The sequence below is a fragment of the Coregonus lavaretus genome (genome assembly GCF_964263955.1).
Source record: "Coregonus lavaretus genome assembly, chromosome: 29".
Taxonomy (NCBI): domain Eukaryota; kingdom Metazoa; phylum Chordata; class Actinopteri; order Salmoniformes; family Salmonidae; genus Coregonus; species Coregonus lavaretus.
The window spans coordinates 14,037,296-14,055,594 of record NC_140016.1 but is presented as its reverse complement, the minus strand read 5'-3'; the positions used below and the strand labels follow the sequence as shown (position 1 = coordinate 14,055,594).

General features: G+C 43.3%; 1 pseudogene across 1 annotated transcript in view; it reads right to left on the bottom strand.

The window, feature by feature from the left end:
* The window catches only part of LOC311104878 (X-linked interleukin-1 receptor accessory protein-like 2), a 343,046-nt pseudogene that overhangs the window by 178,663 nt on the left and 146,084 nt on the right, over nt 1-18,299 (bottom strand). The window lies entirely within an intron of this gene.

Genomic DNA, 18,299 nt, shown 5'->3' with positions numbered 1-18,299 from the left:
GGAAGATGGCAATGCTTATCATTTACACAACCTGTTCTAATTTACAGAACTTTAATTTACTACACAGGTAATGGGAGATTTGGTCTGTCTTAGAATTTGCTGGAAAACTAATCCAGGAAGTTGCTGTACAATTATCAAAACAGCTGCACTCTTTCCCTCCTACCACCACTCTCTCTACTGTAAGTAACATAAACAGCAGGACTGAAAGTACTCTATAACCTCACTTTGAAAATGCTTAACATAAGCAAAAACCTCTCCCCAGAATCGATAGCATACATTACGCCTATGTTCACATCTTAATCTATCTAAAAGCCCCCTAACACTATGTCAATAAACTTACCATTTGAACGATAACAAGGGATTAATGTGTGTTCCCTCTCCCCTCCCTCTCCGCTCTCTGTCTGTGTGTGTGTGTGTGCGTACTTGCGCGTGTGTTTGTCAATGCCATACTTTTGAAGCAGGCGTCCCAGAGGTAGGGAGGCACAGAGCAATAATATCACCAGTTGGCAGCGCTGGCACAGCTAGTCATGTTGCTACCTGCTGCTAGTCTGGGCAGCAGCATTCTCTCTCTGACCCACCTTACAACCTACACAATGCCAACCTGCCAACCCAGCCAGGTAATGGCACAGAATTATTCATCACTTTATTAAAGGTGCGAAATATCTCAGTTTCGAATGTCTGTATGCATCTTTGGTCTCAAAACATCAGTTTATTTCGCTCTGAAATGATGAGCATTAAACCCCAATAAAAAAATCATTGAAATATAGAGCCTAACTTCTCAAATCTAATTGTATTACTTAAATTTGAATCATTATCAAATCAAGATGAGAAAACATATATCAAGGGTTTAGAGTGAACACTCAGGGATGGATCCCAAATACACAAAATAGATCGAAATGTGAAAATAATACATAGACATTCAGCAAACAGCCTGAGTTGAAGTGAAACTAGCATCAAGGTACAGGAACAGCATGAGGATGTGTTGAATTTCTGAGCAGAATATATCCTGGTACTGTGAGCAAAGTTTTGGCTGCTACTGTCACGTGCCGTATGTGTGGATCCATGGTGCCATGCTTCAATGTCCTCATTAGCTATCGCTTCTCCTGAGACGTTTGATTTTCAGTTGGAGCCGGTGCCGGTGCCAGAGACACTCCGAAAAATCCCTTTCATATGTGGCCAGCCCTCATAATTCAAGGACAATTTAACATTGCCCCGCAGGCATAGTCACAACTCCCACCAACATGTCCTGCAGAAAGACTTCTGCCGTTTTTTTTGCATTAACCAGCTAACCTTGACCACCATACTCTACGAGAAAAAGTTTGACGCTCCAAGAAATTGAGCTATGGATCACGATCAATCATGTTCGGTCACTCCATCTAGAGGACAGGGAGAAACAGATCTTATCAGGTTGGACTATGCTCATTATTTAATGACTGAAAAATGTGTTTTAATGATTAAATATGCTTCAATGTCCAGTACCTTTCTGATCGAATGTCTGTAGGAATTTAAGACTAGACTGTCACGATGTCCTCCGAGGCTGCCCCTCCTCCTTGTTCGGGCAGGCTTCGGCGTTCGTCGTCACCGGAGTACTAGCTACTGGCGATCTCATTCTCATCACTCCACTTGTCATGTCTTGTCAATCACACACACCTGGTGCTCATTCCCCTAATTCGTATGTGTATAAGTCTGTTCCCCTTGTCTTTGTGAGTGATTGTTTATTGTGAGAGCATGTTAGCGCGGTTGAGCTACTCTACATTGTATTTATACCAAGGTGGATGTTTTCCCTTGAGCTTGTTCCTTTTGACGCTTGGGGCGTTTGATATATGTGAACGCATTAAACTCTGGACTTCAGTATTTTACCTCCTGTGCCTGACTCCTTCATTTCACCTCCTCACATAGACGGAAGCCTCTCTTCTGCCTCTCTAAGTAGTAGTAATATAATGTATCTATTTAGTGGTAACATCCACTATGTAACTGTCTCCACCTGTTTCTCTTCCTTTACAAGTTAATGAGGAAACGAGTTGGCCTAATTACTAAATCTCCCTGCGGATGCTCTCCAGTTTACACTGATCAAAACAAATAACACTCTCCTGTTCTGTTCCCTCTCTGGATCACTCAGGGCTTTAAGAAACCCAACCACAGCTCTCACTTTGACCAATGATAGGCTATGTTGTTCTTGTAAAGTAAATCATTTTATTCAGAAATCAAACAACCCAAATTGGCCCTCTGGGGACCTGTTCTACACCAGCTGTGGCAGACCTAAATGTGTTCCAACATAAGCTTGCTCAGTGCATCTATTTAGTTGCATGTGTTCTCTCTAATTCGAACATCAACTCTGTTGTCTGCTATGAAGCAAGGATCGCATAACTCAATAACCACAAAGAGCCTGTGTTGCTAAGTGAATATGGGTATTAAACTGTGTAGCATTAAAGAAAATGGGAGTTAGAATGCATTGACTGTGGCAATTAGCGAAGGTGTTGGGGATGTGCAGGTCTGACGGTTCTGGGCTGTTAGGGAGCGCTGTTTATACCAGGAGGACAGCACATGTCATATTGATGACACCCACTATGGTGATGGGGGAGCATGGGGAATAGAGAGAGAGAGAGAGCTGGAGAAAGAGAGGGGGGAGAAAAAAGAGAGCGGGGATGGAGAGAGAGAGAGGGGGATGGAGAGGGAAAGAGAGATGGAGAGGGAAAGAGACAAATAAGGAGAAGAGGAGAGGAGGAGGGATACCAATAGAAAAGGAGATGGACCAAGGGAGGAAAGACTTGACAAATGGAGAAGGGATGAAGGAAGGAAAAGGGAGAGGGAGAGTCATAGTGATGTTTGAGAGGCCGGACAGAGAAGGGAAGCGAGGGAGGAAGGGATGAGAGGAGATGAGATTGGGAGTCTCAGGGGACATCTCTGAGTGGGAACAGATGGACTGGTTTCACCTCCTCATCAGCATCAGGCCTCTGTGGCATTCTACACAATCCTCTACAGCTGACCACTCGGGCCTGGGAGCCTGCAGACATGGGTCCCTCTATGAGGCTAGATGTTACTGTGGTTCTGACAGCGCCAACAGTACGGGGAGTGCAGCCAGTCCAGGCGGCCTCCAGCGGAGAGTAGCTCCACATTACAGCCCTATGGCTGGACAGAACACACTGTACACAACAGTCACAATGAGATGCACCTGGAAACCGGGCACACGTAGTGCCTACTGGCTGTGACATCAGTGTGTTTTAGCTAACTGTAGGTTAAATCTACTCAGCAAATTGGATGTAGTCTATCACAGTGCCATCCGTTTTGTCTCCAAAGCCCCATACACTACCCACCACTGTGACCTGTACGCTCTTGTTGGCTGGTCCTCACTACATGTTCGTAGTCAAACCCACTGGCTCCAGGCCATCTATAAATCACTGCTAGGCAAATCCCCGCCTTATCTTAGCTCATTGGTCACCATAGCAGCACCCACCCGTAGTCTGCGCTCCAGCAGGTATATCTCACTGGTCATTCCCAAAGCCAACACCTCCTTTGGCCGCCATTCCTTCCAGTTCTCTGCTGCCAATGACTGGAACGAATTGCAAAAATCTCTGAAGCTGGAGACTCTTATCTCCCTCAATAACTTTAAGCATCAGTTGTCAGAGCACCTTACCGATCACTGCACCTGTACACAGCCCATCTGAAATTAGCCCACCCAACTACCTCATCCCCATATTGTTATTTATTTTGCTCTTTTGCACCCCAGTATCTCTATTTGCACATAATCTCTTGCACATCTAGCATTCCAGTGTTAATACTATTGTAATTATTCTGCACTATAGCCTATTTATTGCCTTACCTCCATAACTTGCTACATTTGCACACACTGTATATATATTTTCTGTTGTATTTTTGACTTTATGTTTTTTACCCCATATGTAACTCTGTGTTGTTTTTATTGCACTACTTTGCTTTATCTTGGCCAGGTCGCAGTTGTAAATGAGAACCTGTTCTCAACTGGCTTACCTGGTTAAATAAAGGTGAAATAAAATAAATAAAATAAAAACTGTCTATGTGGATGACATTCACCCCCATCTGCTTGTTGAGACAGTGTCGCAATACGAGGCAAGCATTGGTTTACGGTTGGAAAATAGGGTTTACCTGATAACGTCCAAATTTGATGGAACCACAGTAGCACACACTCTTCAGCCAACAGGAGCTTAAGCACCATAGCGGGGGGGAACAGCCTCTTCATTTCCAATGGGATCTGAGTGACTGGGAGACTTGCATACGGTGCAGTTAGGATCACATACATTTTCTACTCTCTCAGCTGGAAACCATCCGTCATCAGGCTTTTGTAGAGCGGAGAGCATGGGCGGGTGAAAGGTTTTATCAGCTATCAGATAAGGCTGGAGCTGTATCCCAGACCGTCATTCAGCATCAATACAATATTCACTTCCCCCATCAAGCATCCTCCAGACCCAGGGACCGAGGATGTTGCCACAGAAACCCAGGTTCATAAAGGCACCCAGCGTTGGGGTGGACGGGCATTATCAGAGCAGGGGTTTTATTTATCTGCCCTGCTGGGTCAGTGCCTTGACTCATGTTATACTAGTCATCTGAGTCACCCAATAGAAACACAACAGACCTACAGTAACAGTAAGGTAGCCTACAGTAACAGTAAGGTAGCCTACAGTAACAGTAAGGTAGCCTACAGTAACAGTAAGGTAGCCTACAGTAACAGTAAGGTAGCCTACAGTAACAGTAAGGTAGCCTACAGTAACAGTAAGGTAGTCTACAGTAACAGTAAGGTGACCTATGGTAACAGTAAGGTAGCCTACAGTAACAGTAAGGTAGCCTACAGTAACAGTAAGGTGACCTACAGTAACAGTAAGGTGACCTACAGTAACAGTAAGGTAGCCTACAGTAACAGTAAGGTAGCCTACAGTAACAGTAAGGTGACCTACAGTAACAGTAAGGTAGCCTACAGTAACAGTAAGGTGACCTACAGTAACAGTAAGGTGACCTACAGTAACATAAACTGACCTACAGTAAAAGTAAAGTAACCTACAGTAACAGTATGTTGACCTACAGTAACAGTAAGGTAACCTACAGTAACAGTAAGGTAGCCTACAGTAACAGTAAGGCAGCCTACAGTAACAGTAAGGTAGTCTACAGTAACAGTAAGGTAGCCTACAGTAACAGTAAGGTAGCCTACAGTAACAGTAAGGTGACGTACAGTAACAGTAAGGTAGTCTACAGTAACAGTAAGGTGACCTACAGTAACAGGTAGCCATGGCTCAGTCAGACAGACAGCGGAAGACACGGTGGACCGTAAAGTCTACATAGGACAAGGCCATGGGAGTCTATGAACGCCACTAGTGCCCCCTTTTTCTCCCCAAGGTCGACTCAAGCATCCTCCGAAACATGACCCGCCAAACCACGCTTCTTAACACCTGCCCGCTTAACCCGGAAGCCAGCCGCACCAATGTGTCGAGCGCAATGAGGCAAGTAAAGCCCCCCCAGCCAAACCCTCCCCTAACCCATATGATACTGGGCCAATTGTGCGCCACCCTATGGGACTCCCGATCACGGCCGGTTGTGATACAGCCTGGGATTGAACCCAGGTCTGTAGTGACGCCTCTCGCGATGCAGTGCCTTAGACCGCTGCGCCACTCGGGAGGCCGTGTCCAATCATTCTTAAACAATATTTGAAGAGCTATTGAGCATGAGATCGCTGTTTGATTAGTAAAACAGTTGGCTAGTCTTGGCAGACATGATGGAACACATCACAAACAATCAGGATGGATGAACGGAGGAGGTACATGGAAACACAATGGTTTTAGTATTCCAGTTTGACTGTGAGCAGACTGACTGTAGGGTGCTGCCTGGACCCCTGGCTCTCTGCAGCCGCAGAAGCAGCAGTAGTGTGGAGCGGCTCGGAGCGGCGCTTTGTTCCGTGGCACGCCCAGCGGGACTGGCACACAAGGACTGGCGCTGGACACATCGTCCACATGGGAGCCTGGCCCAAAAAGAACATCCATCTTGTGTGGCACCTGGTCACAGGGAGAGTGCCCCGCCACACAGACAGGGAGGCCGGTAATGGTCTGTGGGCTGAGAACCGGCAGGAAACAGCACAGGGACCTGGGGAATAGGGAGCCGACACCAGGGTGAACACAGCAGGACAGAGATACTGCATGGCTACTATTTTATACACCATCCTCCCATAGCCTGTGTCTGCAAAAGCGGATGTGGAAAATCTTCATATCACATATCTGTTTGTTAGGCATGTGTCTCGCTGTGGGACTGTAATGATACCAATACTCTAGCTGCGTAACTGCATCCTTCCCACTGGGCACACCACGTCATTTCAAATTTCACGCAAACGTCTATCACTGCACTTTCAGTCATTTAAAAGCACAGCAAAAGTTCAAATGGGAATACAATGTCAGATATTTTGTTTATTTATATAACAGAGTGTTATCAATGTGCTTCAATTAATAGCAGAACCAAATTACCTGGATTGCAGTTGAGATTACATTAAAAGTACAAGGTGTATTTGATCAATGCCGTTCGAGATCCTGTGCAGATTATTAAAGCAATTGTGAAGATCTCCACAGACCTGCGACCTTTGCATGCTATCTTGAACATGCACACTTTTTATGATTACATTGATAGTTACAGTAACCTCAAAATGTGGCTATGGATGTGTTACTCATTTTAAGGTTGAATGTTACATTAGTTTGTAAGATAGCCATAACTTTAAGCTATTTACTGTATTACAAAAGTAATATTGAATTGTGTTTGGTTGAAAACGCAACCAAATGTCAACATTTAAAGGAGATGTATCTACTGCTTGGATAGTTCCATCTGAGCCACTGGCTTAATCCCATTCTTTAACTTTTATTTTTGGTTGAGTTGGAGAAGCGAATCCAACATATCATTTGTTAACTTTTTGACAAGTTAAAAGGCTATTTATTGTATTTCAAAAGTGATACTGAACTGTGTTTGGTTGTCAACGCAACCAAATATCAATATTTTAAGGAGATTTATCTTCTGCTTGGATAGTTCCATCTGTGCCACTGACTTAGTCTGGCTTTAATTCCTGTTAGTCTACAAATTAATAATTGATAGGCTATGTTGGATTCACGTCTCCATCTCAACCAAAAATCTAAATTTAAAGAATATAACAAAATCAATTCAAACTTTAAATAATGTTTGATTTGATTTAGTCCTATTCTTTAACTATGATTTTGAGATGAAACATGAATCCAACATATCAATTATTAATTTGTAGACAAACTAGAATTAAAGCCAAAACTAAGTCAGTGGTACAGATGGAACTATCCAAGCAGAAGATACATCTCCTTCAAATGTTTCTATTTGGTTGCGTTGACAACCAAACACAGTTCAATTTCACTAAATCATTCAATTTGAAATCAACCAGAGCTTGAAACCCTAGACCTATTGTATTGTCTATTTTTAGTTGAATTCTGGGTTGAATTGAAACAATAGCTGTTGATGACTTTACAAATGCTATATAGGCCTAAATAGTATCATTGATGATATATGAGTGAGAAAGTATGGATACATTTCATTTGCTATGTTAAACCTACCCTTTGATAGCAACAGTGAATCTATTTAGTTTTTAAGTGGAGATCTCTCAACAATCATTCTCATGATAACACATTGGTAATAGTGACAAATATCAAAGCTGGGCTTGGTTAAAACCTTGGATGGGAGACCAAAGGGTAGCTGTAAATACATAAATTATCCAGTAGGAGGTACTGCCCAGCCTATAGTTTTTTTCTCTAATAGTGGATATAAAGTTGAAGACCTGACATTGTTTTAAATGTGTAAAATCAATGTAATTTATACAAGATTTGTCTATTTAGAAATTTGGTTACCATGATGACATAATCATGTGGTTGAAATTTCACCCTCAAAAGATGAGACACAGTCCCATGCTGTCAAGGTCATTCCGGATACATGTTCTGGAAGCTACAATTTGGCCAAGCTTTACTAATAATCCAAATAAATTACTTAAAAAACAAATTCGAATGTATTTCCCACTTATAGAAGATTCCATGTCACAATACATTGACAAATTACGTTGAAACAACGCTGATTCAACCAGTTTGTGCCCAGTGGAATTGTTCAGCTACAGTGAGGGAAAAAAGTATTTGATCCCCTGCTGATTTTGTACGTTTGCCCACTGACAAAGACATGATCAGTCTATAATTTTAATGGTAGTTTTATTTGAACAGTGAGAGACAGAATAACAACAAAATAATCCAGAAAAACGCATGTCAAAAATGTTATAAATTGATTTGCATTTTAAATGGGGGAAATAAGTATTTGACCCCTCTGCAAAACATGATTTAGTACTTGGTGGCAAAACCCTTGTTGGCAATCACAGAGGTCAGACGTTTCTTGTAGTTGGCCACCAGGTTTGCACACATCTCAGGAGGGATTTTGTTCCACTCCTCTTTGCAGATCTTCTCCAAGTCATGAAGGTTTCGAGGCTGACGTTTGGCAACTCGAACATTCAGCTCCCTCCACAGATTTTCTATGGGATTAAGGTCTGGAGACTGGCTACGCCACTCCAGGACCTTAATGTGCTTCTTCTTGAGCCACTCCTTTGTTGCCTTGGCCGTGTGTTTTGGGTCATTGTCATGCTGGAATACCCATCCACATCTCCAAGTCATTAAGGTTTCGAGGCTGACGTTTGGCAACTCAAACCTTCAGCTCCCTCCACAGATTTTCTAGGCCACTCCAGGACCTTAATGTGCTCATGCTGGAATACCCATCCACTACCCATTTTCAATGCCCTGGCTGAGGGAAGGAGGTTCTCACCCAAGATTTGACGGTACATGGCCCCGTCCATCGTCCCTTTGATGCGGTGAAGTTGTCCTGTCCCCTTAGCAGAAAAACACCCCCAAAGCATAATGTTTCCACCTCCATGTTTGACGGTGGGGATGGTGTTCTTGGGGTCATAGGCAGCATTCCTCCTTCTCCAAACACGGTGAGTTGAGTTGATGCCAAAGAGCTCGATTTTGGTCTCATCTGACCACAACACTTTCACCCAGTTCTCCTCTGAATCATTCAGATGTTCATTGGCAAACTTCAGACGGCCCTGTATATGTGCTTTCTTGAGCAGGGGGACCTTGCGGGCGCTGCAGGATTTCAGTCCTTCACGGCGTAGTGTGTTACCAATTGTTTTCTTGGTGACTATGGTCCCAGCTGCCTTGAGATCATTGACAAGATCCTCCCGTGTAGTTCTGGGCTGATTCCTCACCGTTCTCATGATCATTGCAACTCCACGAGGTGAGATCTTGCATGGAGCCCCAGGCCGAGGGAGATTGACAGTTCTTTTGTGTTTCTTCCATTTGCGAATAATCGCACCAACTGTTGTCACCTTCTCACCAAGCTGCTTGGCGATGGTCTTGTAGCCCATTCCAGCCTTGTGTAGGTCTACAATCTTGTCCCTGACATCCTTGGAGAGCTCTTTGGTCTTGGCCATGGTGGAGAGTTTGGAATCTGATTGATTGATTGCTTCTGTGGACAGGTGTCTTTTATACAGGTAACAAACTGAGATTAGGAGCACTCCCTTTAAGAGTGTGCTCCTAATCTCAGCTCGTTACCTGTATAAAAGACACCTGGGAGCCAGAAATCTTTCTGATTGAGAGGGGGTCAAATACTCATTTCCCTCATTAAAATGCAAATCAATTTATAACATTTTTGACATGCGTTTTTCTGGATTTTTTTGTTGTTATTCTGTCTCTCACTGTTCAAATAAACCTACCATTAAAATTATAGACTGATCATTTCTTTGTCAGTGGGCAAATGTACAAAATCAGCAGGGGATCAAATACTTTTTTCCCTCACTGTATGTACTGTAGATGTGACTCGTTTAAGTAAACTAGGTGTATGTCGCACATCACTACTTCACAGGAGAGGCACTTGAACGTAAACATCGTTTTTTGGCAGAAATGCCTTCAGGAACATGTGAACTTTCATGTGCCTAAATAACAAACTTGTATGCCATCTGTAAATATGAATAGAATTGCTAAATTACGAGCCTAGTTTGTTTAGCCACGGAAAAAAACAGGAACCTTCCCGCAAGCCATGATTGGCTGAGATAATGGATGTGCTGGACATGTCGAGAGATGAGTTCGGATTGGTCTGCCATGTAGCATGCTTCTGTCTATAACATGAGCTGCTCAATATGTGTAGTATGCAACAAAGAAGCTGACCAAGTTTTAAAATGAGTGGAATGCCCGGTGGAAGCAGAGTATGATAGCTAAGGAAATTGAGAAAATTCTGGCATTTGATTGTAAATATTATGCGGAGGGAGTCGAAAAGAGAACACCTGTCACCGGATTACATCTTCAAACAAAGGGCAACCATGGCATCCATGACAGAGAGGGAGAAGCGTTCCTCCATGTATATGGGTAAGAGATATATTTTCAGATATAATATGTTTCTAATTTAGTCAGAAAGTTGTTTTCATTGCAAATTAAAGTGTTGTGTTAGCTAGCAAGCTAACGTTACGTGTATGATCTGTGTAGTAATATTATTTGTATCTCAGAAAGTGATTTGCATTGCTAGTTATAGCCTAATGTTAGCTAGCTAGCTAACATCGAACCTACATTTACATTTTAGTCATTTAGCAGACGCTCTTATCCAGAGCGACTTACAATTAGTGAATACATATATATATATATATATATCTTTTTTTTTTTATACTGGCCCCCCGTGGGAATCGAACCCACAACCCTGGCGTTGCAAACGCCATGCTCTATCAACTGAGCTACATCCCTGCCGGCCATTCCCTCCCCTACCCTGGACGACGCTGGGCCAATTGTGCGCCGCCCATGAGTCTCCCGGTCGCGGCCAGCTGCGACAGAGCCAACTGAACCTAGTTGGTTAAATTTAGTTGCCTGTAGATTCAAGCATGGCAGTAATGTTATGAGTTGGTTCATTGTTTAGCTAGCTAGCTACATGACTCCACTATGCAAGTAACCATTTCACTGTATTCGTTAACACCTCCTGTGCATGTGACAAATAAACATTGATTTTATTTTATATAGTGTGTGTTTACCAGAGACTGTAATGCAAAGAACAACATGACCTGCACCAAAGTCAAATTAGGATATAACGTTAGGCCAACGAGACAGTGTCCATGTTCTAAAACTCTCTGGTAGAATGCCCTGCTTTTATTACGTCACACTCACGTAAGCTATTTTATGTAATTAGCTCGCCATTAACTCTTGTTGTGAGTTTATTTTCCTGTAATAATGAATATAAATGTGCTAAAGTTAAGACGTTGTTAGCTATGATATGGTCATTATTTGAACTGGCTAGCCAGCTAAATGTTAGTCTCCCAGTCCCTGCCTCTGAAAAACATCCCCACAGCATGATGCTGCCACCACTATGCTTCACCGTAGGGATGGTGCCAGGTTTCCTCCAGACGTGACACTTGGCATTCAGGCCAAAGAGGTCAATCTTGGTTTCATCAGACCAGAGAATCTTGTTTCTCATGGTCTGAGAGTAATTTAGGTGCCTTTTGGCAAACTCCAAGCAGGCTGTCATGTGCCCTTTACTGAGGAGTGGCTTCCGTCTGGCCACTCTACCATAAAGACCTGATGGAGGAACTCTGGAGCTCTGTCAGAGTGACCATTGGGTTCTTGGTCACCTCCCTGACCAAGGCCCTTCTCCCCCAATTGCTCAGTTTGGACGGGCGGCCAGCTCTAGGAAGAGTCTTGGTGGTTCCAAACTTCTTCCATTTAAGAATGATGGAGGCCACTGTGTTCTTGGGGACCTTCAATGCTGCAAACATTTGTTGGTACCCTTCCACAGATCTGTGCCTCAACACAATCCAATCTCGGAGCTCTACGGACAATTCCTTCAACCTCATGGCTTGGTTTTTGCTCTGACATGCACTGTCAACTGTGGGACCTTATATAGACAGGTGTGTGCCTTTCCAAATCATGTCCAATCAATTGAATTTACCAAACGAGGATTCCAATCAAGTTGTAGGATGATCAAGGATGATCAATGGAAACAGGATGCACGTGAGCTCAATTTAGAGTATCATAGCAAAGGGTTTGAACACTTATGTAAATAAGGTATTTCAGTTTTTATTTAATTTTTTTATACATTTGCAAAAAAAATTAAAATAACTGTTTTCGCTTTGTCATTATGGGGTATTGTGTGTAGATTTATGAGAAAATAAATAATTTAATCAATTTTAGAATAAGGCTGTAACGTAACAAAATGTGGAAAAAGTCAAGGGGTCTGAATACTTTCCGAATGCACTGTATAAGTGAGTTTGTCCCAATACTTTTGGTCCCCTAAAATGGGGGGACTATGTACAACATTTCTAAACGGTTTACCCGATATGGATGAAAATACCCTCAAATTGAAGCTGACAGTCTGCACTTTAACCTCATAGTCACTGTATAATTTATAATCCAAAGTGCTGGAGTTCAGAGCCAAAACAACAACAACAACAACAAATGTCACTGTCCCAATTCTTTTGGAGCTCACCGTATGCATAAAGGGGAAAATCAAATGTCTTCTTTGCTTCTGTGGAACAGTGCTTAATTTGCATAGCCCAACGTCTTGACCCATTTACCTGATGAAAGCACGAGAAGGGGCGTTCACCACAGCTGACTAAGACGAATAAAAGAGGACAATAAGAAGAAGCAAAAGACAAATCTGATTCCATTCTCCCCCCTGATAGGTAATCTAGACATCGACAAGGGTATATACAGAGAAACAACAATCCACAACTCAATTACTTGCTCTGCTATGTTTTTATAGGAGTGTGTCAGCGTAGATGAGGGGGAACTAGCAGAATGTTGAACCCCCCTGCTATTATTATAGATGTGATTGAAATGCGGCTTGGCCCCCCTCTGTTCAGCCTGTCTGGATGAGACACTGTCCCACGCTGTCGAGGTCATTCCAGATACATATCCTGGAGGCTACAATTTGGCCAAGCTTTTCCAATAATCCAAATGTTTCTTGTGTTCCTCTCAGCCTTCCCAAAGCATTAGTTCATTGTGACTTTCCAATGGTCTGCTTCTATTATATCCTCCACCAGTGAAACTAGCAGCCAATTAGTGAGCAGAGTGGTGATGCTTCAGCTTGCTCTCTCTCTGCCTGTATGGATGGAGTGTTGTTAAGCAATAAGAGATTCACACAGGGGGTGGGGGGTGGAATCTCTGCTCTCTGAAAATGTCATCTCCCCTGTGAGTTCTTCTCAGAGCCAACCCACCCGGTAGAGATGGAGATAGCACTCATGCTCTCTGTCCCACCGGGTAGAGATAGAGATAGCACTCATGCTCTCTGTCCCACCGGGTAGAGATGGAGATAGCACTCATGCTCTCTGTCCCACCTGGTAGAGAAGGAGATAGCACTCGTGCTCTCTGTCCCACCTGGTAGAGACAGAGATAGCGCTCATGCTCTGTCTGTCTCCCAACTGACTCCAGCCAAGCTGTAACTTAAAATGCACATATTCTAAAAGAGACTTTTCACACTTCTTCTTGCATATTTTATACAGCATTTCAATCAGCATTAGATTCTCTTGTGTGTGTAAGCATTCTTTGAAATATGAGGTAGCTGGATAAGTACTATAAAAACATGAAGAATAGAAGATGGAACTGGAACAATATTACGGCTGTACAGCCAGGATTTACTGAAGGTAAATGTGGCTCAAAGTTTCTGTTCAGCACCTGGCTTTTAAATGAGGAATATCAGCATCAGAATTAATACGAAAAAAACGAATCAATTAGTGCAAATTTCTATTCAAGAAAGGAGATTATTGAATATAATACCAGAATAATCCATTGTAGGTTAGCGGCTACGGCCTACTAAATTAAACTCATATAAAAAAATACCTCATAAAGGTGTTGTAGAGTTAAGTTTGTCCTGTCAGTTAACCTCAGGCTCTGTGCACCAACCCAGACAAAGACACAGCTAAAAATAATCTCTGTCCTGTTTGCCGTGGCTGCCTCTGTGTCACCCTGTGACGTGCCTCCATGACATGTGGCAGCCAGGACACCTTTAACAGCGTGCAGGCCACTAAGGAGCAGTGCAGGGTAAAATGGATGGCCAGTGGAGTGTTAGGCTAAGCCCCCGACCGCAAACCTCTAAATCTGTATCAAAAGATGGCACTGTCATTCTGTCGTTCCAATAAACAAGCTGCCTGAATACCTTGACCTCTGGCTGCTTAGTTACGTGTATTGCAATACCCCGACAATAGGAAAATATCAATACTAATTATTCCACAGCCAATCCAATGACTATGTTGAAAATAGAGTGGGCATAGTCCATATGTGACCCGTTTCAGGCGTATGTCGCAAGTCACGACTTCACAGGAGAGCCATTTGAAAAAATATTTTTTTTATCAAAATGTGTTTTTTGGGCAGAAATGCCTTCTGGAACATGTGAACTTTCATGTGCCTTAATAACAAACTTGTATGCCATCTGTAAATACGAATAAAGAAATTGTTAAATGACAAGCCTTGTTGGTTAAGCCACAGAAAATGACAGCAACCTTCCCACTAGCCATTATTGGTTGAGATAATGAGTGGGCTGGACATGCCGAGAGAAGCCTTCTGTCTATTTGAGCCGGTCAGTCTGTGTTGGTAATCCTGTCGAACGCGGCTTTTAAAAAAAACGTATTGTGTAGTGGAGCTGCATAAGTGTTGCTCTCCACTTTCTGGAGGATCAAGTTTTGAAATGAGTGTAATTAGAGTATGATAACTTGTGGAACGGTTTCGACACCTTGTAGAGTGTCCTTTGGGTGGGGGTATGCAACTCAATATTAGGAAGGCGTTCTTAATGTTTTGTACACTCAGTGTATAAATATAGGGTTAATGTGGTTGCATAAACTGGACAGCACGTAGCCTACTATAAGTATAAAGGGAAAATATATCACCTGCCTTAGATTACTCATGTAGATTAATCAACAAGGCATCAAACACTAGCATAACTTTGAAACATTATACAGCTAGCTAGGCTAAAATTAAATAAATAATTTCATTTTACTTGGTTAGGTACTACAGTATGCAGGGTAGAGGTCCACACATCATTATGATCAAATAGCACTATACAAATGCAATTGTGTCTTGCTGTGTACTTGATTCATTATAGTCGGTAATGAGTTTGTCGTCAGCAGAGACTAGGCTCACGCTCCCCTGGAAACAGGGCTGCTATCAGGTGATCTTCTTTATTGTTTGACCTACAGGATATTACTTTGATTAGGACCAAATGACATTTTAATAAAGCACGGAGGAGGATAATTAAGGACGGACAACATTGTTGTTTATCATTTCCCCCCTATGATGGGCACACATGGCTCTGTGATACGACTGGCAGATCATTAACAGACGCGGGGGCTGCGGGCGACACAGGTGTCTCCGATGGGCCGATTGTTGAACCGGCCTTTGCCACACGCTCCGCTGCTGATGGATAGGTGTCAAACACAGGTCTCTTCAGCATTTGTCTGGATTTCATTCAACACCTGTTCATGGTCCATTGTGGATCGCTTTCAGTGGCGCCACCGGCATCATATCAATGCTGCAGAGACCTTTTCCCCCCTCAGAAACAATGAGCAGACGCTACAAAGGGAACAAAGACCCTTTTCACCTGACTATTAGCATACAGGAACTCCAGGGCCTGTGCTCTGCTGCAGTGCTCTAGGCTAAATCCCTGTGCCATTGAAAAACACCAGCCAAAAGCCTTTGATGTACCATACCCCGTTCAAAGGCACTTAAATCTGAGTCAACAAGAACAGGGGGACCTGTCAATCCACGAAACAATACAGAAGCAATAGGTTAAATATGGTATTGTGCACAATGGAGGTGCATTAACCATGCATTAACCATACCTAATTTTAAGCTGATTATGTTGTAACGCTACCACAACAAACAACCATTTAGACTGTAGAGTAATGACGATAGACAAACAGCTTTGGTCACATCATGAAAACACCTTGAATAGGAAATTGACTACTTTGCATTCAGTCATCATCATGTACATTCTTGGAGAAAAGTGATTGTGACAACATGCTAATTATCCCGTCTGTATACCACCTGGACCTCACTAAACAGTACAAATATACTCTATCTCCCCGTCATCTCCTTTCATGAGGATGAATGGTGACTGGCTGGTCTAATTGGTATGTGTCAATGTTGATAGCTGGATTAATAATGACAGCTCAGATAGAATCCTGCCTGCCCTCCAGGACACCTACAACACCCGATGTCACAGGAAGGCCAAAAAGATCATCAAGGACATCAACCACCAGAGCCACAGCCAGTTCACCCCGCTATCATCCAGAAGGCGAGGTCAGTACAGGTTTATCAAAGCTGGGACCGAGAGATTGAAAAACAGCTTCTATCTCAAGGTCATCAGACTGTTAAATAGCCATCACTTGCCGGCTACCACACGGCTACTTAACCCTGCACCTTAGAGGCTGCTGCCCTACATACATAGACATGGAATCACTGGCCACTTTAATAAAGGAACACTGGTCACTTTAATAATGTTAAAATACTGCTTTACCCATCTCATATGTATATACTGTATTCTATTCTACTGTATTTAGTCAATGCCACTCCGACATTGCTCGTCCTAATATTTATATATTTCTTAATTCCATTCTTTTACTTTAGATTTGTGTATTGTTGTGAATTGTTAGATACTACTGCACTGTTGGAGCTAGGAACACAAGCATTTCGCTACAACATCTGCTAAATATGTGTATGTGACCAATAACATTTTATTTTATTTGACATACATCTGGATCTGTTTGTTTTATCACACATTATATTAGTTCTTAGTGATGTGCGATTAACCAACATTTCGGTTTCTAAACAACTAATTGATATACATCGGTTCAATTATTTGAATTCCATTTTTTTTTTTTTTCTTCTGTGAGCTCGATGTGCAGTTTCTTTAGAGATAATTCAGATCAAGCCTTAACTGTGCGACGTAGTAGGGAGTTGTAATTTCCAACAGGATAATATTCTACATACTGTAGAATAGCGCAGAAAACGTGGTAATTAACTACAGTGATGTCACGACTTCCTCCGAAGCTGCCTCCCCTCCTTGTTCGGGTAGGCTTCGGCGTTCGTCGTCATCGGCCTTCTAGCCACTGCCGCTCCATATCTCATCATTCTATTTGTCTTGTCTTGTCAATTTTTTTATTTATTTAAGTAGGCAAGTCAGTTAAGAACAAATTCTTATTTACAATGATGGCCTACACCGGCCAAACCCGGACGACGCTGGGCCAATTGTGCGCCGCCCTATGGGACTCCCAATCACGGCCGGTTGATACAGCCTGGAATCGAACCAGGGGGTCTGTAGTGACACCTCAAGCACTGAGATGCAGTGCCTTAGACCACTGCCCCACTCAGGAGCCCAATACACACACCTGGTTCATATTCCCCTCATTAGTACGTGTTTAAGTGTTCCCTCTGCCCCCTTGTCCTTGTGGGTGATTGTTCATTGTGAGGATTAGTAGTTCGGTTGAGCTCAGTATTTTGTATTGGCAGGGTATTTTCCCCGTGTGCATGTTTGTTCCAGTGTGCCTGTTTTGCGCACTGGACTAGTCATGCTGCATTACGGAATAAACTCTGTATACTGTGATTTACCCTCCTGCACCTGACTCCTTCAAATCACGCATCACAGAATCACCCACCCTCTATGGAGTCAGCAGGAGAGGAGCGCATGCCTGGAGTCGTGGCACAGGTCCAGGAGCATTCAACAATGCTAGCCAGCTTGGGAGACCAGCTGGGCAACCGGATCCAGCCACCCACACCCCAGCACCCAGAGGGTGTGTATTGGGTATATGTTGTGAAATTGTTAGATATTACTGAACTGTCGGAGCTAGAAGCACAAGCATTTCACTACACCCGCTATAACATCTGCTAAACACGTGAATGTGACAAATAAAATTTGATTTGATTTGATATATCCCGACCATGGGAGTTCAACAGGGCAGCTGCTCTCTGCCAGGGATTCCTCCTCCAACTGGAGCTCTACTTCTCCAGCATCAGGCCGGCCCCATCAGAGCAGGAGAAGGTGTCTGCCTTCGTCTCCTGCCTATCGGGGAAAGCCCTGGAGTGGGCCAACACGGTCTGGAACGAAGGAGGAGCTGCGTTGGACAACTACGGGGAGTTCGTTCGCCTCTTTCGGGCTGTCTTCGATCACCCTCCCGAAGGTCGAGAGGCGGGCGAGCGGCTGGTCCACCTGAGGCAGGGGACGAGGACTGCGCAGGACTTCGCCTTGGAGTTTCGGACTCTTGCAGCTGGGTCCGGGTGGAA